General features: G+C 44.4%; 1 protein-coding gene and 1 long non-coding RNA gene across 2 annotated transcripts in view; both read right to left on the bottom strand.

Moving 5' to 3' along the window:
- The window catches only part of SLC35F3 (solute carrier family 35 member F3), a 117605-nt gene that overhangs the window by 51632 nt on the left and 39625 nt on the right, over window positions 1-26348 (bottom strand). The window lies entirely within an intron of this gene.
- LOC124234649 (uncharacterized) lies at window positions 8320-25594 on the bottom strand. Its single transcript, XR_006887366.1, has 3 exons — window positions 25512-25594; window positions 10374-10460; window positions 8320-8393 (listed from the first exon to the last, which is right to left on the bottom strand). It is a non-coding gene; the product is annotated as an uncharacterized LOC124234649 (long non-coding RNA).

Genomic DNA, 26348 nt, shown 5'->3' with positions numbered 1-26348 from the left:
CTTCTCTGCCAACTGGGAACCAAGAGGAAACATGCCTCAGATCATGCATACTAGTTGGCTCGGGCAGCCATAACAAACTACCACAGGCTGGGGGCTTAGACAACAGAAATTCATTGTGTCACAGTTCTGGAGGCTGGAAGGCCCAGATCAAGGTGTTGGCAGGTTTGGTTTCTTCTGAGGCCTCTGTCCTTGGCTTGTAGATGGCCGTCTTCTCCTTCTGTCCTCACATGATCTTCTCTCTGTGTGTGTCTGTGTCCTAACCTCCTCTTCTTAGTGGTTAGGGCCCACTCTAATGACCTCATTTTAACTTAATCATCTGTTTAAAGGCCCTATCTCCAAATAAAGTCACATTCTGACGTACTAGGAGTTAGAACCTAAACATGAATTTTGGGGGACACAACTGAGCCTGTAACACTCAATGTAAGGACAGAGAAGCCTGGGAAGGCACTCTGCAGTCCCCACCATGACCTCTGCTGACTTTTGCCTCAAGGAGGACATTTGGCACTGAAGACAAGTTGCTATGCAGAGTCTGCAGGCACTTCACATTGGTGTCTCAGTGGCCCAGCCCTGCAGACAGAACCTGAGCACTCTAGCTAGGATGAGGATGGTGTAGGGGGTAAGCAAGATAGTGTTGGGGGTCACACATGGGTTCAAATCATGCCCGTGATAACTGACAAGATATTCAACCTGTCTGAGCCTCAGTTCTCCATCTTTAAAAAGGAGATGGTAATGACACTTACCTCCTAGGATGACTGTGCAGGTGAAATGAGATATGCTTAGCACCGTGCTGGCACCTGGCGAGTGCTCATCCCTAGTAACATAAAAGGAAAGGGACTGCCTGGCTTTGGGAGAGTCATCCAAGTCTGTCTAGGGGCCTAGTCCCTCTACTTCCTGTCTGTCCTTAATTCAGCACGCACTACCCAACCATTTACTTGTCCCACCCCACTCCCCTTGGAAAACACACAGTTCTGTTAATACTGTGCTGTGACTTGGTCTCGAGGGCATCCCTTGTTATTCTTCTCTCCATTGGCTTCCCATAAACAGACTGGCAAAGCCTGTTTCAGAGAGAGGGTGAATTCATTCAATGAGGAATCTCAGTAGAAAAGTTAAAACACAGCCATTAGTTATTCGAATTATAGCTCTTTCTCGGTATTGTGAATTTGCTTAGGCATCTGAAAGTAGGTGGTGAGCAAGAACTAGTTGAAGATAAAGTGCAGGCTGCGTAGGAGGAAGTCCACTAGTTACTCCAAGTGCTTTGGCGGGCATTCTCATTTTGGGTGAAGCCATGGGCTGAAAACAAGCAGGAACCGTCTCCATTAAGGGTACATTGGATGGAAGCAAATGAGGAAGCTCTGCCCTTGAAATGCTAATAGTTTTCATTCTAAAAGGAAGTGGCTCCTGGTGGAAAAAAAGGTGGGGCTATTCCTGGCGTTTGTGTCAGGATCAAAGGAGAGAGAAGCAGACCTCTCCAGCCACAGGAACAACAGTGAGCCAGTTAATGAGGCAGGTGCCACTAACGTAGCCGCTGTCAAGGGTGATCATTTGTTAAGTGAACAAGGATGAATTGGGTAATGGTGCCTGACATGCCAGCTAATCCAGGAAAGTCTAACTAATGTGCTGTGAAATAAAAACACATTGCTGATTTACATAATGGCACAAAGCCAAGTTCTGATAACACAACTGTAAATGGGACCAATTCACAAATTAGCATTTTTAGTCTTGGTTGTTTTAAACTTGAGACAGTCTTTGGCTATATATTTTTTTTCCTGTTCTAGACGGAGCCTGTAAGGGAAGCTGCCTCACTCAGGCCCATTCCACAAACAGCCCGCCTATGTCCTGGACGTCTTGTCCACTTCCACTTCTGTGCTGGGCCCTGGCCCTTCACTCTCTCAGGGCCCTTTATTCTCCAACTCCTGCCCTCTGTTGCAGGTCTCTGGGCACTCGACGCCAACACTGTGCTCTGACCTGCAGACCACGCCTGCCCACCTGACTCTCAGAACCTCACTCCCTGGCACGGCAGGCCTAGGAGCCATCAGCTTACGGGGGGGGGGGGGGGGGGGGGGGGGGGGGGGTTGAAAGTTGGAAGCCACATGTTTATCTCCCCTCTGCCTTTCCATCTGTTATTAAAAAACACACGAGTCCAACTGATGCCAGCCCTGATATCAGTTCCCCATAGTAAACCCAGCATATATGAGATTAAAACCAAAGCACTCTTTCCCTACTTACTCCTTGCGTCCCCAGCTCCAGAAACCGATATCCACCATGGAGACAGACAGCCAAGGGCAACCACCTGGATTCCTTATCATCTCCTCCTCCTTTCTGCAAGCAGCCTCCCAAGGCCGAACACAGGCTGGTGGGAAAGCCTCCACTTCTCCCCCACCCAACTCCACAAGCAGCCACATTCCTCACAAACGGTTAAAACCCCTGCCTCCCATCTTTCGGGAAGATGAGATGAAATGAGACAAATTTGGGGGCTCACTCTTGTCTCCCGGCTGACATATCTGAAATAAAAACCCTTTCCTTGCCATAAGCCTGGCGTTCCAGTTTTTATTTGGCCCCTCTCGTGCGGTGGGTAAAGAACTCATGTTTGTAGGCACTAACACAACCAAGCCCCACAAAAAGTTCTCTGAGAAAGACTACGAAATGACAACATTCCAGCTTTAGTCTTTCTCTCTCCCAAAGGATGCAGTGTATCCTCCTTGAAGAGTTAATAACTTCTTTCTCAGCCATTCACCTTCTCATTTTGCTTTTGCCTCCCAGAAAACCAATATAAAACCGTAAATCTTATTTGTCGTAATTTCTAGCCACAGGCTACTGCTGTGTCTTTTTGAGGCGTGTCATATTCTCTTGGTTACGATGAAAGAACAAGAGGAATCTCTATGGAAGGTGATATGGGGTAGGATGAAATGGGGGCACCCTTCTTTAGAAAAGAGATTAGCATTTAATAAGACTAGGCTAGAACACAAACCCACTTCCAAAGCTGGTCATTTAGAAGAGTTTTAAAGCAGAAGGCCATGAGCATGGAAACTCTCTTCCCACCTTCTCAGGACGGCTGTAAACCTGGCTTTGGGTGGGGGCTGAGAAGGCCCGTGTGTCTGGGTGTAAGGAATACCTCTGCCTGGAGACTCTGGTTATGGCACAAAGTGCTTGCCTCCACATTCAATATCTCATCCCCCTTTGCTTCTCCTCTTCCCCCTCAGAAAATCACAACAGAACAAAACGTGGCTGCTTGGTGAGCTGCCTTCACTCTAAAGCTCCCCAATCAGAAAACAACATCTGAGAAACAGGGATGGAGCAGCCTGCAAAGCACATCGGAATCCCGTGTCCGCCTTGCTGATTTCACTGCCCCCAGCCCCTCTCCACGACCATTATCCACAGAGACCGGGAGGACTTCTCCTACAGAGGCCAAGCTCCTGGGAGAGAGGGTCTTTCCTCTTCTGTTTCCTCCTACACTACCCTACCCCACCCTTGCCTGCAGTATAGCAACCCACAGTTGGCTATTAAAATGCCGTTGAAACCACTGTGACTTTGAGGGCACCACTATCTGCAAAACAGATAGATTTGAGTTACCATGCAATGCAGGTCAACTTGACTTGGCTAAAAATCTCTTCCAAGCATCCCTAGTTTTATGTCCAGGCTCCTCCTGTGACCAGATCCTACAGAGGGTCTATTCTTCTTGCTGGCTCATCTTTATTGCTATCTACTCAGTACCACATGAGAGGCATTCCTCTTCAATTCCTCTAACCTCAAGAAAGCAGATGGCTTTCTCTTTGGGTACCTGGTCCTGGAAATATAGGGAATACAAATTATTTTCCTATAGCTGTCTGACCTTTGGCTTTATGCTATCTATAGATGTGCCCAAGAAGGCCACAGGAGCTCTTCTGTTAGAGGTGTCCGTGACCTTGCCAGCAATCCTGAATCATTCCTCTGCTCCTCCTCCTCCTCTCACAGACTCTCTGGAACTCTAATCTCTTCTCTGCTGGCATCTGCTCCCTAACTCAGAGAATTCCATCTAGATAGGCCGCCATCTTGTGGCGACTCTCTGCTCTCAGACCCTTTCACCCTTAAGCCTCACTGCTCTCAGAGGTCATGTGGGGTGACCAGCCTTTCATTCTGGCCTCTTTCACCTCCCGCAGCCCTGGCTGGAGCTCCACAAGCTCATAGACTCCGCCAGGAGTAGGAAACCACCACTTGAAGGGGAAGGCCATTCTAGTACTGTCCAGCTCCAAAACTAAGACATTCTTCCTTCATCGAGTCTTTGTGTAGCAGCAATGTGGTACTAATAGACACAGCTGACGTTTATGGGGGCCACAGGTCTAAGAAGTGGTGGAGCAGGATTTGAACCCAGGAAATTGGACTCCACTGTCTGCATTCATAACCACCACAAGCTATGTCCAGCCTTCTTGGAGAGTTCTAATTTTGCCCTCTAAAGCAATTTAAAAAATAGCGAAAGTTTGGCCTCCCTTGTACATGATAGTGCCTCAAAATATTCGGAAACACTGACGAGATACCCTTCTCCCAGCCTTTCTCTTCAAGTTAAGCATTTTAAATTCTCCCTCAAGCTGTGCTGTACAATTTGGTAGACACTAGGTATATGTGGCTTTTTACATTTGAATTAACTGAAATGAAATAAAACTAAAAATTCAGTTCCTCAGTCGAACCAGCCATATTTCAAGTGTGCAACAGTAATGTGGGCCAAGTGGGGGCTTTACTGGACGCCGCAGACAGACCATCTGCACCATCACAGGAAGTGCTATTGGACAGCACTGCTCCAAGGTCATCCAACCGACAGATTTTCTAGATGGATTACCATTGTGATCATCCTCCTTTGTACGTACTCTCAAGGAATGGAGAACGGATGCCAGCCCACACCGTAAAACTTGTGATCCTAGGGCAGAATTTCGGGTGAATGTGAGCACTGTGTTCTGGACACGTTAGTGTCTACTACATACCAACTGTGGCCCACTCTGTCTGATTCACAGCACAGGTCCCATATGGCCCTGCTAAACACTATGAGCACACCCTTCTAGGTCTGGGGCTTTATCAGAATCACATATTTTGGCTCTAAATATTGAACTTAGTTCCAGGGTGTAATACCTTAGATCAGGGGTTCTGCAAACTATGGCTCATTGCCAAATCCAGCTTGATGCCTGTTTTGAAAATAAAGTCTGATTGACATACAGCCATGCTCATTCATTTATGTATTATTGATGGCTGCATACCCCCTACAATGGCAGAGTTTAGTAGTTGCAACAGAAATTAAAAGTATTCACTATCCGGCCCTTCTCAGAGAAAGTTTGCCAACCCCACCTTAGGTCTGAAGAGCTTTCACTGACTCATTAGACCAATACACTATTATGGGGGAAAATGTGGAGGAGACAGCATCCATCTTTGCAAGAACTGAGGTTCCGCTTGTGCCGAAGACAGTCTGCCGGCGGTGGGACTTCTTTAGCATTCTAATTCCTAACAGAATTCTCACAATCCAGCGCTTTTTTGGTAACAATTCCTAATATATTTAGTTGGGTTAATTATGGTGACTCAGTCAGATTGGACCATTCAACAGCTGAAACCAAGAAGCCTAATTTGGAAATGGGTTGTTTAGATAACATTTTCAAAGTAAGCGATTCCCAGAAATTCTGACTTAGCAAGTCGAGGGGGACCTAGGACCCTGCACTTTAACAAGCTCCCTAAGTGATTCAGATGTAGGAAGACCACTTGTCATATTCTAAGAAACACTCATATTTTTAATTAAATGACAAGCTCCCCCACAGTGGTCCCTTGAAAAGTGGAGGCACCTGTGGGCCTTCCAGGAACACGTGTACCTGAAGGGGCCTTCCTCTTGCAAATGAAAGCAGGATGGCCACCACTTTTTCAGTTCTCTCTTTTTACCCATGTCACCTCTGGATCCCAGTGACTTTGTCAGCACCTCCAGATTCTGTTGGAAGTGATTCCAGACCCATCTCCCTGGGAAGTAGGCAGGAAGCTCCAGCAGCTTCTGGGGAAGGGCAACACCAGAGAACTCTTTTCACCTTAACACCTACCTGGGAGCACATTTTTGCTGGGTGCCTCGGTTTACCCCAGCAGAATGATGGACTAGATGCACCCTGGGTGAACAGCTCTGGGCAGCTGCCGTGTGGGACTCTGGAGCTGGGGAAGCTGGTGGCTGTAGGGGTGGAGGCCACTGAGCCAGGGGAGAAAATACTGGTTGGTGGCTTGAGGAACATGAGGCTGGGGTGAGGAAGAACAAGCAGTTCCCAAGGGAACAGAGAGAGCTGGAGTCAAAAGAATCCTGGTGGGAGATTGGGGGCTGGGTCCCAATTCTGGCCGTGTGGCTGGGGTGATGGCTTAACCTCCTTGGCTTTTATTTCCTCATTATTAAAACCAGGGAACTGGATTAGATATGCTCTCTGAAGTTCCATCCTATGAAAGTCTGACAAGTTTGTCCACATGGAGTTCCATAAGTCCTCGTCTTCCTACACCTCATGACGGCTTCCCACTGTAGCTGGAACAAACCTGAGCTTCTGCCCACAGTGGTCAAGGCCTCAGATTGCCCTCACCCCCACCCCTGTGCTCCAGCATGTGGCACTGCTTTTGTCCTTCTAACTTCCAAGCTTGTAACTGCCCCAGAGTCTTATTCAATAACTTGCTTCAGAGGACCCACATCATGTGAAATTGCATGGTTGTATGTACTATAGATGCATGCACATATCTTTATATATGTAATCTACATGTGTATGCATGTACATATGTGCACGTGGATGTGGACTGTGTATGTGCATCTGTGTATGGATGTGTGTGCGCCTAAGCGCACATGTGTGTAGGTCTGCATTCACTGTCGGCCGCCTTCACGAGAATGAACGCTCGGTGAGGGCCGGCGCTTGGTCTGTTTGCTGGGCTATCACCAGAGACTGGAACGTGCTTGGAACATCTGAGACACTCAATCAGTATTCACTGGAAGAATGAATAAGTTATATGTCAACTGTATCTCAGTAAAACTGGGGGGAAAAGAACAAATAAGTGATTGACTAAATCAATGAAAAAAAATAAAGCAGAAAAGAAATAAGGGAGGTGTTAAGAATCTCCTTCCATTCTGCACTGGATCAAAGAAGGAATAAGTGATTTGCTCAAGATTATGTAAAAGCCAGCAATAGGTCAGGGGAAAGAAAAACCCCAAATTCGAATTCCTCTATCTTCCCCTTAAACCATGGTGAGTGGAGCTTACCGAAGCTCGAGGATGCAGGGGTGTTATAAGGCACACTGTGAAATCAGTTACCGCACGGAACATGGGGTTTTATGACAAGAGGTCACTTTTAGGTTCTCGCTAAGTGACGTACTCCTTGCCCAGCAGATACTGACAGGGCGCCCGACATTCACATGTGTGCCCCTAATGCCGCAGCTATGCCCCCTAACCTTGACCCTCCTGGCTGCACAGAGTTCTGGCAGCTGGATTTAGTTTTCCATCCTTGGATTGCGTACGGTGAAGGATTTCGTGAAGCCCTCCCTCCCTCCTCTCAGACAGGCTCCTCCGGCTCCTGGTGACGTCAGAGAAGTTGGCATCAAACCGGTAAGAATGGCTCTAGTCTTTCTTCTTTTCCTCTTAAGCAACTGAGAAATTACTATTTTAAGTTACCAGTGTTCAGAGCCCAGCATTGGGGGAGAGAAACACCTGGAAACTGCCCCTGGCAGTTCTGCATGGGCCCCTTTGTGTTTTCCACCTGCCATCACTGTTGATGATAGTAGCAAGGGGCCAGACGTTGGCCTTCATGGGCACTAAATGTTATTTATAACAAGGATGCCACTATACGCTTGCTGGATTCCACTATCTGTGGTTCTTTTTCCTTTTTTTTAAGCAGATTTTAATGTATATGAATACATTTTTAACCAAAATATTATGTCCTAGAGTGCGGCCTATTTTGTACACAAACGTTGCTAAGTGGTCTATGATGAGTAAGGGAGGTTCAAAATCACTCTTACCGGTCAGTCTTAACTTTCCTAGACTTGGATGCCTCCAGGAGCTGATTCCTGGCACCCTTGGGCTAGGGGACTTCCCAGACTGTTTGTTTCCCCCATTGCTCCCACTGCTTCAGATGTCATTTTATGAATTTCCCATCATTCACCAAGGCCCCACATGTTCCTTCAAGTCTCTCCCCTACCCCTTCTTACCTTATTCGAGACCCTCACCACTCTGCCTGGATTACTGCAGCAACCCTTCAGAAAGCCTTCCCAGCCAGTCCAGCCTTCACTGGGACCTGTCCCCAAATCCTACACATTTATAGTCTGTATCATATAACTTATGACTCATTCACACCTGTGTCAGGCCTTCTGGGAGTCATGGATAAAGGGCGAGCCATAGGAATCCATCACCGAAACTCTGAGGTCTTGTAAGCAAGAGCCTACGAAAAGGGTAGGAAAAATAAGTAAAGACATAGCTGGAAGTCAGATGTCTGGCTTTGGGAATAATGAGGCAAATGAAAAATCAATGCATTGATGGAGGAAATTTGTCTACAGAAAAATAGGCAGGGGCAGCTAGAGTGAGCCAATACTGGTAAATCTCTGGAACACAGAGGTATCAGATGATTATGTAATGTCATGTGATTAAATAATGGTTTGAGGACAGAAGAAAGAGGCTGAGGGTAAGCAAGAAAGGCACTGGTAAGTGCTGACCAGACAGTCACTTCAAGGCTTGTGGTCTCAACTCAGCCCCTTCTAGTTAACAAATCCCAGGTGCAGCCATGATCCTATAAGGACTTCAAAGTCCACCTGAAAATTCTGGCACTGTGCTGGCACTGTGCCGTGGCTCACCAGGGGCAGTGTCCCTGCTGTCCCAGCTGGTAGAGAGAAACAGCCAGGCAATCAGGTCCCACAAAGACCAGGAACCATATGGAACCACGCAATGTTTCATTTGGAAAGCAACTCTATACAGGTACATCACCATCATGGACAGGAAAGGAGGGTGGAAAAACACGTGGGATTTAAGAAAGATCTGACATTGCTTTCATGCATCTTTAGAAGGAGCAATAAAGCTTCTCTGATGAAGTCACAGGCCACAGATTCACAGGGGTGGGAGAGATCTTAAGAGCACGGAGGCCAACCCCACATCCATCGCTCGACTTCCTTCCCAACCCATCTGATGGCGGTTGGATGGGCCAATGCTTGCACTCACACTCACCCCACCCTCCGGCCCACTCTATCTCAGGACAGCTTCATATGTGGGGAAGGACCACGGGTAAAGAGGTCACAGGTAGAACAGCACTCCAACAGAATGTATGCAAAGTGGTGTTGAAGATGTTCTTGATGTGTGACTTCTTAACCTTTCTGATCTTGTAGTCTATGGTGAAAGTGAGTTGTTCTGCTCCTAGAACCCCTTGTGTCTTGTTTCCTGTCTTTGGAAAGTTTCACTGATAGTGATTCACCGCTCTCTTATCATCCTACTTTCCATACTCTGGCAAGCATACACAGTTCTAGAATATTCCATTAGGATTGCCAGCCAATGTTTCTTAAGTACTAAAGAGTTCTATCACTCTCTGCTGGTGGTCCTCACATATTTATTAAGTAGAGCTCAGTCACTGAATTAATTGAAGGTCAGGGCATTATCATTATTCACTGGGATGATGGAATCAGATTGTTTTACCAGGAATATTTTAGTTTTCCTTTGCAAGCAAAGTCTATTAATGCGATGATGGAGCTTGAGACTTAACTCTCTGATGAATGAGACTTTTGCTTTAGGCTAGATTTTATTTTAAATAATATCCATAACAAATAACACTTTAAATTTTATAACATCTTTTCCATTTTCCCTTATGGGTCTCAAAGGACCTCACAAAACGCCTGTAAAATAAAAGATTAAAGAAGGAAGCATTTTTTTCTACTTTGCAAAAGGAAGAAGCTCTGACTCTGAGAAGCTAAGACATTTACTAATAACCCCAGGAATGAATCCATTAATCAACAAGGCCAGACTGTAGATGTTTCCAGTTTCCATACTGATCGTTTTCACAAGATTTCAGTGACAAGCATTTCAAGAACTCTTTTTTTTTTACTATCTGAAAAGAATAAAGAATGAGTCATCATACTGTTGGTTCTCTGTACATGGTACAAAACAAGAGTTCCTTTTCTCAGTGCTTGTGTCTGCCCAGGACCTCCTCCCAATAGTAGAGATAAGCCTAGATAGAAATCCTATCCCAGTGGTGACCACTGGAGTCACTCAATGGATTAAATCGACTCATATTTCCCCCGAATCTTTAAATTTACAGCTACTCTCCTACTATTTTAGGAAGCCTATGATTTGGACTTTATCCAATTTTTAATTTTGCAATAAAATTCCACAGGCAATGGTATAAAGAACCCAAGAAGTACACACTTAGGCTACTGCTTACGATAAATCATCCTGCTGTCGGAGCTGTGTTGCTGGAGAGAAGATCCCTTCTTCCCCAGGAATAGGCCATATTTTCCCATTTCACAACCTGCAAGGAATTGGCATTGCTTAATGCTAAACCTTCCATAAGCAGGATGAGGATAACTTTTGAGCAATTTATCAAGCTTCCCTCTTCTGGGCTGCCATGACACCTGGCCCCCATCTTCACAAGACCTTGCATTAGGCAGGCATCACCCCCGTTTGGCCTTGATAGCTGCTACAGAGAACATCCCTCAAGAACGAAACCTGAAACAAGTGGTTGCCTTTTTCTCTCCGAGAAAGCTCTTCGCTGGCATCAGCTTGGAATGGCATCCATCACAATCAGCAAGTGTGGGCCAGCACAGGCTCCAGAATGTGCAATGAGCTTTGTGGGCAATTACCAGCTTTCCCATGGACTCTGGAGGGCCAGGGTGAAGTGAATGTCATCTGAACAGCAGACATTATGGCTTGAAAGCCTCATGCTGCCCTAGATCACCATAGTGAAATGGTGAAGGAAGCCTCAAAATTTTTATTTGTATCACTGGCCATGCCTCTCCCACAAACCCTGGCATAGCCCTCAATTTGTAAACAACTTGATAGATTTATTTATTTTTTATCTCTAAGAAGCTGAGATGGCCTACGAACTTAGAATCTCAAGGGATGCCAAATAGCCAAAATAATCTTGGAAAATAACAAAATTGGAGGTCTCACACATTACAAAGGAACAGTAATCAAAACAGTGTGGTACTGGCATAAAGACAGACATATAGAACAATGGAACAGAATAGAAAGCTCAGAAATAAATCCTTGCATATATGGTCAAATGATTTTCGACAAGGGTGCCAACATCATTCAATGGGGAAATGACAGTCTTTCCAACAAACGGTGTTGGGAAACTACATGCAAAAGAATGAATTTGGATCCTTTCCATACACTATATAGAAAAGTTAACTCAAAATGGATCAAAGACCTAAAAATAAGACCTAACAGTACAACACAGAGAAGAAAACATAGAGGAAAAGCCTCGGAATATTGTATTTGGCAATGATTTCTTGGATATGACACCAGACACATAGGCAACAAAAGCAAAAATAGAGAAATTGAACTATGTCAAAATTCAAAACTTCTGTGCATCAAAGGACACAATCAACAGAGTGAAAAGGTCACCTAAAGAATGGGAGAAAATATTTGCAAATCGTATTTCTGATAATGGGCTAATATCCAGAATATATAAAAAATTCCTGCAACTCAACAGCAACAATGACAAAAAAAAAAAACCCAAATAGCTTGATTAAAAAATGGGCAAAGGGACAGAGGGGATCCAAGATGGCGCCGTGAGTAGTCCTCTTTGTCTCTCCCCCTTCGAGTCTACAATTATTTGGACACTTATCGCTTAACAAAGGATATCCAGACAGCATCTCAGGACGTCTGAGATACCCACACGACTATACATCGGAAGGCGGACGGACTTTCCTCCGGGAGGATGTGGAAATAGGTGAAAACTCTCTGACCCTGACCGAACAGCCTAGTACCCGCAAGCGGCTTTCTTCCAACGGATGCCCCCAGAAGATCAACACACATCTAGGGCAGGAGTGAGCACACAACAGAGGAGTGACGGTGGAAACAGGTGACCAGAGCCCTACCTAAACCCCCGCAATTACTCCTAAACGCAGAGGGAAACTTTGGAGTTGCACACCTGGGCCCGTGGGGAGAGTCTCTCCCCGCCATTGGCGGGGAGATCCCGCCTGGTGTTCGTGGCGCCCGGAGGGTCCCAGAGAGAGTCGCTGAGGGTACGGAGGTCTCCCAGCTGCCACTGCTGGCATGGTGGGGCTAGGGATTGCTGGAGATCTCTGAGTGGACTGGGACTGGGTGAAGCTCCAAAGGCCGACTCCATGCCCCGGAGGGGAAGCTCCGGAGTTCTGCCCGGGCAGCAGACAAAACTCTCTGTCTGCCATTAGCGGAGGGGCCACGCCCAGCATTCACGGCTCCGGGAAAGTCCCGGAGAGAATCCCAGAGGGTGGGGTGACCTCCAGCTGCCATTGCCCGCCCTGTGGGGCTAGGGATTGCCGGAGATCTCGGAGAGGACTGGGGCTGGGTGAAGCTCCAGAGGCCTGCTCTGCGCCCCAGAGGGGAAGCTCCAGAGTTCTGCCCGGGCAGCAGACAGAACTCTCTGTCTGCCTTTAGCAGAGGGGCAACGCCCAGCATTCAACTCCGGGAAAGTCCCGGAGAGAATCCCAGAGGGAGGGGCGACCCCCAGATGCCGTTGCCCGCCCCGTGGGGCTAGGGATTCCCGGAGATCTTGGAGAGGACTGGGGCTGGGTGAAGCTCCAGAGGCCCGCTCCGTGCCCCAGAGGGGAAGATCCAGAGTTCTGCCCGGGCAGCAGACAAAACTCTCTGTCTGCTATTAGCGGAGGGGCCACGCCTAGCATCCACAATACCGGGAGGGTCCCAGAGAGGAGAATATTAGGCAGGGTAGCAGTTGACCAGCTACCACTGAAATCAGGATCTCTGGCTATTCCCCCAAGACAGGGCAAAGGGCTCCCCGAGTTCCTGGGGAACAGGACTGGGGCTGGGGGGAGTTCCAGCGACCCAGCTCCGTAGCCTAGGGGGAAACCCTACAGGCTCACAGCAGCCTTAGGGAAAGCCTCTGCACAGCACCAGTAGAAAGCACCCAGCCAGCAGCCACAAGGCTAGAAGACCCCAGGACAAAAGCAGCATAGCTAGGTGAACTAACCACAGACTGTAGAAGATGCCAATAGCTCTCCTGTGACCCACAGTGGACAAGTGAGATTTTGTGGGTGCCGACAGCAAAGGAGCGACAAATATAAGTGATCCCTCCCCTGGCCGCTGTAAAAGCCCATAACACCGTTGCAGACCCCAAGGAGGGAGCACGTCTAGGTGGGCTGCAACAGTAGGCACCAGCAGCCTGAAGCCCCCCTGTGATGGCCCCCACAGCAGAGGAGGGAATCCAAAGGACCACTGTGACTACGAGGAGGGGCCCAGGCCTAGTTAGCAACTGCGGACAGGGTTCCTGGTTGGTGCAGTATAAACAGCTGCTCCCCCATCACAGCAGCTGAAACAAGTGAAAGGAGCAACTAAACTCTATCTCCATGCGGAGGCACAAATCAACAACATTAAGCAATATGAAAAAATACATTAAATCTCCAGAACAGAACGAAAATAACAAATACACAGAAAACAATCCCAAAGAAAATGAGATATATAACCTAAAAGATGATGACTTCAAAACAGCCATCATTAAAATACTCAATGAGTTAAAAGAGAATTCTGACCGACAACTCAACGAGTTCAGGAGCTATGTCACAAAAGAGTTTGATACGATAAAGAAGAACCAAACAGAAATATTGGAAATGAAGAACACAATAGAGGAGATTAAGAAAAATCTAGATGCTCTGAACAGTAGGGCCGATAATATGGAGGAAAGAATTAGCAATTTGGAAGACGGCAATATAGAATTGCTGCAGGCAGAGGAGGAGAGAGAAGCAAGACTAAAAAGAAATGAAGAAACTCTCCGAGAATTATCAGACACAATTAGGACATGCAACGTAAGGATTATAGGTATACCAGAGGGAGAAGAGAAGGAGAAAGGGGCAGAAAGCCTATTCAAAGAAATAATGGCTGAGAACTTCCCAAATCTGGTGAGAGAGATGGATCTTCAGGTGACAGAAGCCAATAGATCTCCAAACTTTATCAATGCAAGAAGACCAACTCCATGGCATATAGTAGTGAAGCTAGCAAAAGTCAACGACAAGGAGAAAATACTAAGGACAACCAGGCAAAAGAAACTAACCTACAAAGGAACCCCCATCAGGCTATCAGCAGATTTCTCAGCAGAAACTTTACAGGCTAGAAGAGAGTGGAATGATATATTCAAAAATCTGAAGGACAAAAATCTACAGCCGAGAATTCTCTACCCAGCGAAAATATCCTTCAAATACGATGGAGAAATAAAAACTTTCCCAGATAAACAAAAATTAAGGGAGTTCATTGCCACAAAACCTCCTCTTCAAGAAATGCTCAGGAAAACCCTCATTCCTGAAAAATCCAAAAAAGGAAAGGGGCTACAAAACCAAGAGCAGAGGAGATAAGTAGAAGGACAACAACAGAGAGTAGCAGCTCAACATCAGAACAGATTAAACCATGGGACGAGAAACAAAGGAAATTGAAGAAAACCGGAAAACAAGACACAAAATGGTAGTGGTAGACCCCCACATCTCAATAATCACTCTAAATGTAAATGGATTGAACTCCGCAATCAAAAGACACAGAGTGGCAGGATGGATCAAAGAACAAGACCCAACAATATGCTGCCTCCAGGAAACACACCTCAGCCCCAAAGACAAACACAGACTCAGAGTGAAGGGATGGAGGACAATACTCCAAGCTAATAATGAACAAAAGAAAGCAGCTGTCGCTATACTAATATCAGACAAAGTAGACTTCAAAGCAAAACAGATAAAGAAAGACAAAGAGGGACAGTATATAATGATAAAAGGGATTCTCCACCAAGAAGACATAACACTTATAAATATATACGCACCCAACACAGGAGCACCAAAATTTGTAAAGCAACTCTTAATAGAACTAAAAGAAGACATTAACAACAATACAATAATAGTAGGGGACCTCAACACACCATTAACACCAATGGACAGAACATCCAGACAGAAAATCAACAAGGAAATAATAGAATTAAATGAAAAATTAGACCAGATGGACTTAATAGATATATATAGAACACTTCATCCAAAAACAGCAGGTTACACATTCTTCTCAAGTGCACATGGAACATTCTCAAGGATTGACCATATTTGGGGAAACAAAGCTGGCATCAATAAATACAAGAGAGTTGAAATAATATCAAGTATCTTTTCTGATCATAATGCTATTAAACTAGAAATCAACTACAAGAAAAAAGCAGAGAAAGGTGCAAAAATGTGGAGACTAAACAACACGCTTCTGAACAAACAATGGATGATTGAAGAAATTAAAGAAGAAATCAAATTTTATCTGGAGACAAATGAAAATGAGAACACTACATACCAAATCATTTGGCATGCAGCAAAAGCAGTCCTAACAGGGAAATTCATCGCAATACAGGCTCACCTCACTAAACAAGAAAAAGCTCACATAAGCAACCTCAAACGACACCTAACAGAACTAGAAAAAGAAGAACAAACAAAGCCCAGAGTCAGTAGAAGGAGGGAAATAATAAAAATAAGAGCAGAAATAAACGATATTGAAACCAAAAAGACAATAGAAAGGATCAATGAAACAAAGAGTTGGTTCTTCGAAAGAATTAACAAAATTGACAAACCCCTAGCCAGACTCACCAAGAAAAGAAGAGAGAAATCGCAAATTAATAAAATTAGGAATGACAGAGGAGAAATCACAACAGATACCAATGAAATACAAGAGATCATAAGAGAATACTATGAAAAACTATATGCCAACAAATTGAACAACCTGGAAGAAATGGACAAATTCCTAGACTCCTACAATCTCCCCAAACTGAATCAGGAAGAAATGGAGAATCTGAATAGGCCAATCACAAGTAAGGAAATAGAAACGGTAATCAAAAACCTCCCCAAAAATAAGAGTCCAGGACCAGATGGCTTCTCTGGAGAATTCTACCAAACATTCAAAGAAGATTTAATACCTATTCTCCTCAAACTGTTCCAGAAAATTGAGAAAGATGGAGAACTCCCTAACACATTCTATGAAGCCAACATCACTCTGATCCCCAAACCTGACAAGGACAACACAAAGAAGGAGAACTGCAGGCCGATATCACTGATGAACATAGATGCAAAAATCCTCAACAAAATTTTGGCAAACCGAATACAGCAATACATCAAAAAGATTATACACCATGATCAAGTGGGATTTATACCAGGGACACAGGGATGGTTCAAGATCCGCAAGTCAATCAACGTGATACACTACATCAACAAAATGAAAAACAAAAACCACATGATCATCTCAATAGATGCAGAGAAAGCATTCGACAAGATCCAACACCCATTTATGATAAAAACCCTCAATAAAATGGGTATAGAAGGAAAGTACCTCAACATAATAAAGGCCATATATGACAGACCCACAGCCAACATCATACTCAATGGACAAAAACTGAAAGCCATCCCTCTGAGGACAGGAACAAGACAAGGGTGCCCACTTTCACCACTCCTATTCAACATAGTACTGGAGGTGCTGGCCAGAGCAATTCAGCAGGAAAAAGAAATAAAAGGAATCCAAACAGGTAACGAAGAAGTAAAACTCTCGCTGTTTGCAGATGACATGATCTTATATATAGAAAACCCCAAAGAATCCATAGAAAAACTATTAGAAATAATCAACAACTACAGCAAAGTAGCAGGGTATAAAATCAACATACATAAATCAGTAGCATTTCTATACACTAACAATGAACTAACAGAAAAAGAACTCAAGAACTCAATCCCATTCACAATCACAACGAAAAGAATAAAATACCTTGGGATAAACTTAACCAAGGAAGTGAAGGATCTACACAATGAAAACTACGAGACTTTCTTGAAAGAAACTGACGATGACATAAAGAGATGGAAAGACATTCCATGCACATGGATTGGAAGAATAAACATAGTTAAAATGTCCATACTACCTAAAGCAATCTACAGATTCAATGCTATCCCAATCAGAATCCCAAGAACATTCTTTACAGAAATTGAACAAACAATCCTAAAATTCATATGGGGCAACAAAAGACCGTGAATTGCTAAAGCAATCCTGAGCAAGAAAAACAAAGCCGGAGGCATCACAATCCCCAATTTCAAAACATACTACAAAGCTACAGTGATCAAAACAGCATGGTACTGGTACAAAAACAGGTCCACAGATCAATGGAACAGAATTGAAAGCTCAGAGATAAAACCACACATCTATGGACAGCTAATGTTCGACAAAGGAGCTGAGGGCCTACAATGGAGAAAAGAAAGTCTCTTCAACAAATGGTGCTGGGAAAACTGGACAGCCACATGCAAAAGATTGAAAATTGACCATTCTTTTTCACCACACACCAAAATAAACTCAAAATGGATCAAAGACCTAAAGATTAGGTCTGAGACAATAAGTCTTTTGGAAGAGAATATAGGCAGTACACTCTTTGACATCAGTTTCAAAAGAATCTTTTTGGACACTATAACTCCTCAGTTGAGGGAAACAATAGAAAGAATAAACAAATGGGACTTCATCAGACTAAAGAGCTTCTTCAAGGCAAGGGAAAACAGGATTGAAACAAAAAAACAGCTCACTAATTGGGAAAAAATATTTACAAGCCACTTGTCCGACAAAGAGTTAATCTCCATAATATACAAAGAACTCACACTGCTTAACAACAAAAAAACAAACAACCCGATCAAAAAATGGGCAGAGGACATGAACAGACATTTCTCAAAAGAAGATATGAATATGGCCAATAGACACATGAAAAGATGTTCATCATCGCTAATCATCAGGGAAATGCAAATCAAAACTACACTAAGATATCACCTTACACCCGTTAGATTGGCAAAAACATCCAAAACCAAGAGCGACAAATGTTGGAGAGGTTGTGGAGAAAAAGGAACCCTCATACACTGTTGGTGGGAATGCAAACTGCTACAGCCACTATGGAAAACAGTGTGGAGATTTCTCAAAATGTTAAAAATAGAAATACCCTATGACCCAGCCATCCCATTACTGGGTATCTATCCTAAGAACCTGATATCAGAAATCTCAAGAGTCCGTTGCACCCCTATGTTCATCGCAGCATTATTTACAATAGCCAAGACATGGAACCAACCTACATGCCCAGAAACTGATGATTGGATAAAGAAGATGTGGTATATATACACAATGGAATACTACTCAGCCATAAAAAAAGACAAAATTGGCCCATTCACAACAATGTGGATGGACCTCGAGGGTATTATGTTAAGCGAAATAAGCCAGTCAGAGAAAGACGAACTCTATATGACTCCACTCATAGGTGGAAGTTAGTATATTGATAAGGAGATCAGATCGGTGGTTACCAGGGAAAAGGGGGGGTGGGGGGAGGGCACAAAGGGGGAAGTGGTGTACCCACAACATGACTAACAAAAATGTACATCTGAAATCTCACAAGGTTGTAATCTATCATAACATTAATAAAAAAAAAAATGGGCAAAGGATTTGAACTGACATTTCTCCAAAGATGATATAACAAGCATATGAAAGATGGTCAACATCACTAATCATTAGGTAAATGCAAATCAAAGACATGATGAGATATCCCTTCACACCCACTAGGAGGGATACTATAAAAAAACACAACGGAAAATAACCATTGTTGATGAGGATGTGGAGAAATTGGAACCCTCTGCACTGTTGGTGGGAATGTAAAATCGTGCAGCCACTATGGAAAACAGTATGGCAGTTCCTCAAAAATGTAAAAATGGCATAACCATATGATCCAGCAATTCCATGTATACATTCAAAAGAAATGAAAGCAGGGTCTCACAGAGGTATTTGCACACCCACGTATTTGCACATAGCAGCATTATTCACAATGGCCAAGAGGCAGAAGCCATCCAAGTATCTATTGATGGAAGAATGGATAAGCATTCGAATCGAATATTAGTCAGCTTTAATAAGGAAGGAAATTCTGACAAAGGATACAACATAGATGAACCTTGAGGACATAAGGTTAGTTATGCATAGGGCTAAGAGGCATAATAAGTGACATGAGAGGCATACTGCCAAGGGAAATAAGTCAGTCACACAGATACCGTATGGTTCCATTGGTATGAAATACCTAGAGTAATCAAATACAGAGAAACAGAAAGTAGAATGGTGGCTACCAGAGGCTGGGGGAGGGGTAACAGGAGTTAGTGTTTAATGGGGACAGAGTTTCAGTTTGGGCAGATGAAAAGTTCTGGTGATGGTTGCACAATAGTGTGAAGTACTTAATGCCCTTGAATTGTACAAATAAAAATGGTTAAGATGGTAAACTGTATGCTGTGTCTATTTTACCACAGTTTTAAAAAGCTGAATGCCTGTTCTCTGCCAGGCACTATTCTAGGTTCTGGGATGTGGCAGTGGACAGAGCAAAGTCCCTCCCCTCATCCATCCTGGTAGAGAGAGTAAATAAGCACACCCATCAGTAAAGAGAGTGGACCAGATGCTCCTGAGAGCTACAGAGAAGAGACAGAGTGGGGTGAGGGAGGAAGGGCATGCTGAGCTCGAGGCTCAGGGAAAGCCTCTTTGAGGGGAGACATCTGAGCAGAGACCTGAAGCAAGAGTGGGCTGTGCAGATGCCAAGGGGAGAGACTCTTAGAAAGAGGGAAAACAAAGGGCAGAGACTCGGGGCAGGTACGTCCTTGACAAGTTCAAGATCCAGGAAGGCTGGAGTATGGGTGGAGCCGAGTAAGCCCAGGAGAGAGAACCAGGGATGAGGTGGGAGAAGGATCAGGCCTCGACCACATGAGAGGCAGACTTTGGCTTTTATTCTGAGTGACGTGGGAGGTCACTGCACGGGTTTGAGTAGAGGAGTGACCGGAGGACTTGTGTTGGGAAGGCTCGCCCTGTGCTGTCTTGAGAATAGACTGCAGGGAGGCAAAGGAAGGAGACGGAGAAGCATTGGGAGGCTAACTCAGAACTCCAGGGGAGAGAGAATCATGTGTTGGTTTGGGGTGGACGTGGTGGGGCTGGTGAGAAGCGGCCAGTTTCCAGACACATTACAGGTGTGCAGTCAACAGGATTCCCTGGTGGGTTGGATAGGGCAGGAGAGAAAGAGAGGCATCAAAAATCAGGCTGAGATTTTATAATAATCTCATAACTTGAGGTAGGGGAAGACTGTGGGAAGAACAGATGGGAGCGGTGATTAAAGGGTTTGATTTTTGACACGTTACATTTGAGATGGCTTTTAGCTATTCAAGGGCAGATGTTGGGTTGGGAGTTGGTTACAGGTGTTGGAATGTCCAGCCTAGGACATACATTTGGGAGTCTCCATCCTGAAGATATGAGACTGGAAGAGCTCCTCCAGTGAGCCAATGTGGATATCTCAGGGGAAAGGACCGAGGATGAGCATGAGGCCCTGGGCTGTTCAGAGGTCAGGGAGGCCGGAGGAACTAGTAAGGCAGTCTGAGAAGGAACAGCCCAAGTTGGAAGCAGGTGACACAGAGAGTGTGGTGTCCCATTAGCCAGGTGAAGACGTGTTTTCAGAAGGGAGGAGAGATCAAGTGATAGGTTAAGTAAGACTAGAACTGAGAATGACCACTGGATTTGGCAACAAATGACTCTGATAAGAGCTTAATTGGTGGTAATAGGGGTTTAAGAGACAAAGGGAGATGGACAGTATAGACTACTCTTCAGGTGAGTTTTGCCGTATTCAGAGAGGTGGCACCTGGTCAAGAGTATTTTTTAAATTCTTAGAGTTATCATATTACAATTAGCTGATGGGAAGGATTTATGAAGAGGTAACGCTGGTGTGATGTCCGTGAGGAGACAGCAAGCGGAAGGTCCCTAGCATATACCTGGAGGGTGGGCCTGAGATAGGAGCATGGCAAATGGCATTCTGGATAGTAATCCTTTGTCAGTATTTGCATTGCTAATATTTTCTCCCAAATTATGGTGCCTTTTTATGAAAGGTAGTCTTAACTTTAATGTAGTCAGTCGAGCAACTTCACTTTATGACCCAGGGTGGTCCTTGCGAGCTGTGCAGACCCTGGGTGGGGCACATGTCCCCAGGCTAAGACTGGGTCAAAGGCTTACTGATAGCTCTGGATTTTTGCTTTCACCTCAGTTTTGGTTTCTTCATTTAAGAGGTTTAAAAATGTTTTATCCAGCATCATTTTCAGGTGAAGGTTTTATAGGATCTCAATATTATACTGCCAGAAACTGAACTCATGGCTTCTGTTTTTAAAAAGAAATTGGAGAGAGAAAGAGTCTCTGATACTCTGATTTGTGAACAGTCTCCTGGCTCCAGGGTATCATGGCAGAGATTCTGGCAGGGACCACAGCTCTCATCCAGCACAAGTAAGCTGGCCAGAGGCTTGGCTTTGAAAGGATGCTTCATCCAGTGGCCATTCCCCAGTGGATCCGGGTGGGTGACCCTCAAGTTGGACAGTCACCTGGCTGACACAGGGACACTTCCTGAAGGCCATTTCTCTCTGGGCCTTCCTGAAACCCGTTATCTTATGCAAAGAGAGAGTGCCGGTCCTGAGGAACTTCCAGCCTGTAACATTCTACATAAACCCTAAGCATTTTACTTCACCCCTTTTGAAAATAGCATATAGCTGAATTGGAAAAATCTGACTTTAGTCTCTGTGTCTAATAGATCAATTTAATCTCTTTATACATTGACATTTATTGTAATTAGTGGTCTGTTTGAACTGACTTCTACCATCTTATTTTGTGTCTTCTGTGGACCAAGCTTCATGTTTGCTTATTTTTGTTTCTCCTTTCCTAGGTTTCGATGGATTTATTTCCTCTACACAGTTCATGTACATATTATTAATGAGCAGTTATCTTTAAATTTTTAGCATGAAAATTTAATGTTATATTTTTCTTAAAAGTCTAAAGTTAATCAGTATGTCTTGCTTTCTCTTGAATAAGAAAAGGACTTTAGAATATCTAACTTCTCTCTGAAATTCTCACTTTTATTTTGCATGTTATTATAATTCAGCACATTAGATCCACTTCATTTTGCAGTCAATAATTACTACCAATTTCTTTGTGCCTCATGGGTTCTTTCATCCTATCCTGTGCTGCATTTTTCGTAAATTCTTCAGACTTCCCTTATTTATAGGTTTTTCTTGGTGCTTTTCCAAACCTGTCTTTTAAAAATACATTGTATTAGTTTTCTACTGCTGCTGTAACAAATGAATATAAACATAGAGGCTTAAGTAGCACAAATGCTCTTACAGTTTCATAGCTCAGAAGTCTTACTGGGCTAAAATTAAGGTGTCTGGAGGGCTGCATCTTTTCTGGAAGTTCTGGGGAAGGAGCCATTTCCTTGCTCATTTGGGTTGCTGGCAGAAATCAGTTTCTTGTCTTTGTAGGACTGAGGTCCCCATTTCCCAGCTGGCTGTCAGCTGAGGCTTGTTCCCAGCTTCTAAAGCCGCCCTCCTTCCTTGGGTGTGTCCCTTTCCTTCATCTTCAAAGCCATCAAAGGCAGGTCAAGTCCGTTCGAATCTCTCCCGCCTTTTCTGTCTTCTCATTTCTGACTCATTCCCCACCTCCCTCTTCTACTTTTAAGGACCTTTGTGATTATATTGGACCCACATCCAGGATGTTGATAATCCAAGATGCTCTCCGCATCTCAGGGTTCTTAACATTAATCACATCTGCAAAGTCCCTTTTGCCATGTCATTACTCTGCCTACCACATCTGTTGTTCTTGTTGTATGGGTCATATTTCTTCCTTTATCTCTTTGCTTATGTTAAAAATACTTAGGGTGAGACTGCTCTTTCCCTTGCTCAGTTATCTGAAGCTCATGGAGTAGGAGCATCTCCCATCTTCTGCCTTCTTCTCAGAGCAGTGAGCTCATCTTCCTGGAACCGTCTGCCATGGCAGGGAGTTCTGGGTGGTGGAGTTCCTAAAGGGAAGTTTTGCATTTGCCTTTGCCATGGCTCTGCGGTGTTCACAGTTCTGGGTTTTTTTTTTTTTTTTTTAATGGTTTTGGGTTTTTGCACTGCAGATTTTGACTTTGATTTCTCAACTGAGCATGAAGCAAGCTTGGGTTCTAATTTTTTTGTGGGTGCCTTTTCTTTTAACCCTTCACCCACAGCAGGTGATATTCTTCCATGCCACTTCCCTGGGCCGTTAGCAGTCTTTCTAGTTCCCCAGGAAAGGGCATCTTTATCTCAGCCTGAGCCCCACCTAACTCCTGAGCTTTGCTCATAGCTAATGAGTAGGGAGGAAAGGTGAGGGATAGGATACAGAAAGGGCTGACTTCACGTGCAGGTACCTGCATAGCTGTGCAGGGCCTCAAAATCAGGGGAGTTTCAATGGGTTGATGCTCTGTTGTAACTGTCTTGAAATTCTTAATACTTTTGAACAAGGGGCCCTGTGTTTTCATTTTGCACCAGGCCCAGCAAATTATGCAGATGAATCCCGACAGTAGATCAAGGATGAGGGTAGTGAGGATCATGAAAGGGAGTCAGAGGATGGGAGAGAGGGTCAGGGAAGGAATGAGCGATGAGGAGTAAAATGAGGGTGGGTGATTCATCATGTCATACGTTTACTGGAAATAAAAACACAAAAGCAGTGATGGTACACACTGAAGTCGTCAAGTTATCATATAAAAAAATCCTCTTTGGAATGAACAACCCTATTTTCTCAATAAATAAATTGAAGAGAGAGAAAGAGAGACTATAGACTTATTTAAAAGACTTACAAGGCATATCAATCAGTGACATTCAGCAGACAACTGTAAATTTGAACACTGACTACATATTTGATACTGTTAAGGAATTATTAATTATTTTAGGTATGATATTGGTATTATGGTTGTTTTTAATAGAGAGTCCTTATACAGTATGGAAATACTGAAGTATTTATGCATGAAATAATATGACGTCTGGGATTTGTTTCAAAATAATACAGGAGCAAGCAGGGGTAAGGATATAGATGAAACACAACCAGCCACGAATTGATAATTGTTGAAGTTGGATAAATAGCTACATGGAGGGGTCCACTGTACTCTTCTGTATCCTTGTAAATGTTTAAAGTGGTCTATAATAAAAAGTTAAAAAATTTCCTCTGTGCCAAAATCCCTGCCTTTGGGCCACAAGCATCAGGAAAGATAGAACTTACATTCAAATGAATTGTGTAGTGGGAAATGAGGAGCTATATTAAAGGAGCTCAGGTGCTGAAAGCTACGGCCTGCTTAAGGCACTCCTGGGAAGACCCTCCTGGAGATGACGGAGCAGCGGGGCATCTCCCAGTGGAACCCAAGAACACCAGCGAGAACAGACTGAGCAACTGCATCTCCGTTATCAGGCCCTTTTTGCACATTATGAAAGAAGCTGGTTTTCAAACCATTATGATATATTATTTAGAAACCATATACCAATATCCTGCAGTCATTAAAATGATGGCTACAAAGACTGTAGTGTTACCCAAAAGACACTGCTCAAGGAAAACACCAGGTACCAGATTATATCATCTCAGTTATATCAACATATGCAAATGAGATGTGTAAGGAAACACATCAAAGTGAAAATGATGGCTGAGTCTGAATTATGATTGCTTTTTCCCCCTTTATTCTAGCTTATTATTGTTTGGAATGAAAACAGGCTTTTATAATTCCAAACACAAATTTATTACTTTTTTAACACAAAGCCAAATGTTACACAGTCTATCCAAGGGAGTCTGGCCCTCTGTGGAGAGTGCTCGTTTTGACGTTGGTTCTACATAAACTGCTGGTAGCCTGGCTGCAGGCTCCACCAACACTTGTCTAAAGGCTCCTTGAGATCCACCCCCTGAATTCAAGGTTAAAACTTCTAACCTTCTCTGGAGTCTCTGTTTTCCCTGACACAGAGATAAAGACAATCCCCAGTCATTCCTACCTGAGGCTGCACACAGAAGTCACGTGGAGAGCTGCCTGGTCCCACCCCTGAAGATCCTGCTTTAGTTGTTCTAGGGTGGGGCATCTGGACACTTAAAGCCCCCCTGGTGACTCTAGGGTCAGTCAGGGTTGAGCACAACTGTCCTGCCTTCTGTGGATGGTACTAGTCAATCTCAGGTGTTCCCTGTGTCTAAAGTGTTGCTTCCATCTACGTGCTTCTCAAACTTAAACCTGCATCAGAATCAACCAGACAGCTTGTTAAAACACCAACTGTTGGGCCCCCAAACCAGAGGCTCTGATTCAGTGGGTCCAGGGTGGGGCCTGAGAATCTGCATTCCTAACAAGTTCTCAAGGGGTGCAGATGCTGCTCCTCCAGGGCCCACACTTGGAGACCCACCTGACATTAAATGAAGGCTCAGAACACCGTTGCCTCCTCCCCTGAACAGAGCCCACAACATAGAAGTCAGATAAATTTTACCTAACTTTGCCCAAGAGAGGCGGAACAGAGGGTTTACTTAACATACTAACCATAATCTTAATAAGAAGTAAAATTCTCATTAGAAGTTTCTGTTCTCTTTTGAAATTCTTCCAACTCTTTACTATTCTTCTTCTTTTAAAATTCTTCTTTTCTCTTTCAAGCACTCCCACTCCTCACTCTCGACAGAACCGCAATCTTCCCTAACGGCTAGTCCCGGGCTCCCAGATCTTCCATCTGTGCCTCTTATGTCCCTCCCTTTCTTAGACGGAGCTTACCCAGTCTTGCCCCACCGGCAGCGTCCTGTGCAGTGAGCAGGGTTAACAGGATCAATCATTTGAGTTACTGTACATAGCAACTCTTTTCTTTTACCAGCAATCTTGTGTGTGTGTGTGTTTGATCCCATCAGCAAGGTAACCAAATGCAAAGCCCCATGACCGTGGGCACACCTGCTGCAGATACGAACTATAACCCAGAATTGTGACAACCTGGAAATGTAAGCAGCCTGCTCTTGTTCCAAGGCCAAACCCATTAGTCAAATAGCTGTTTGTTTAATGAAAACTCAGCTCTATCTGGTAAGTAAATGTTAGAACACAGTCTTCTTTCCCCAAAGCAGACTGAGTTCGAGTAACCCCGACCTGGTGGTTGGGTGTGGGGAGTGAGAAGAAGGTGGGGACCAGAGCCCATGTCTTGGCACCGCCGAGGGTCTTACCACCTACCCTGAGGCCACAACAAGAACTCTGTTCTGGAAGAAGTACCTGAAGCTGGTGCATGTCACAGCTTACCTGCAGGAAACGGGCTGATGGGATGGGCCAAGAGAGGCTTCATTTGGCACGCTCGGGTCCTGATTCTGCCAAAATCAAATGCCAGGGGACCTCCCGAGGATCGGG

Source organism: Equus quagga, chromosome 2 (genome assembly GCF_021613505.1).
Source record: "Equus quagga isolate Etosha38 chromosome 2, UCLA_HA_Equagga_1.0, whole genome shotgun sequence".
In the NCBI taxonomy this organism is placed as follows: Eukaryota; Metazoa; Chordata; class Mammalia; order Perissodactyla; family Equidae; genus Equus; species Equus quagga.
Note: the sequence above shows the minus strand (reverse complement) of the source record. Positions and strands in the feature narration are given on the sequence as shown.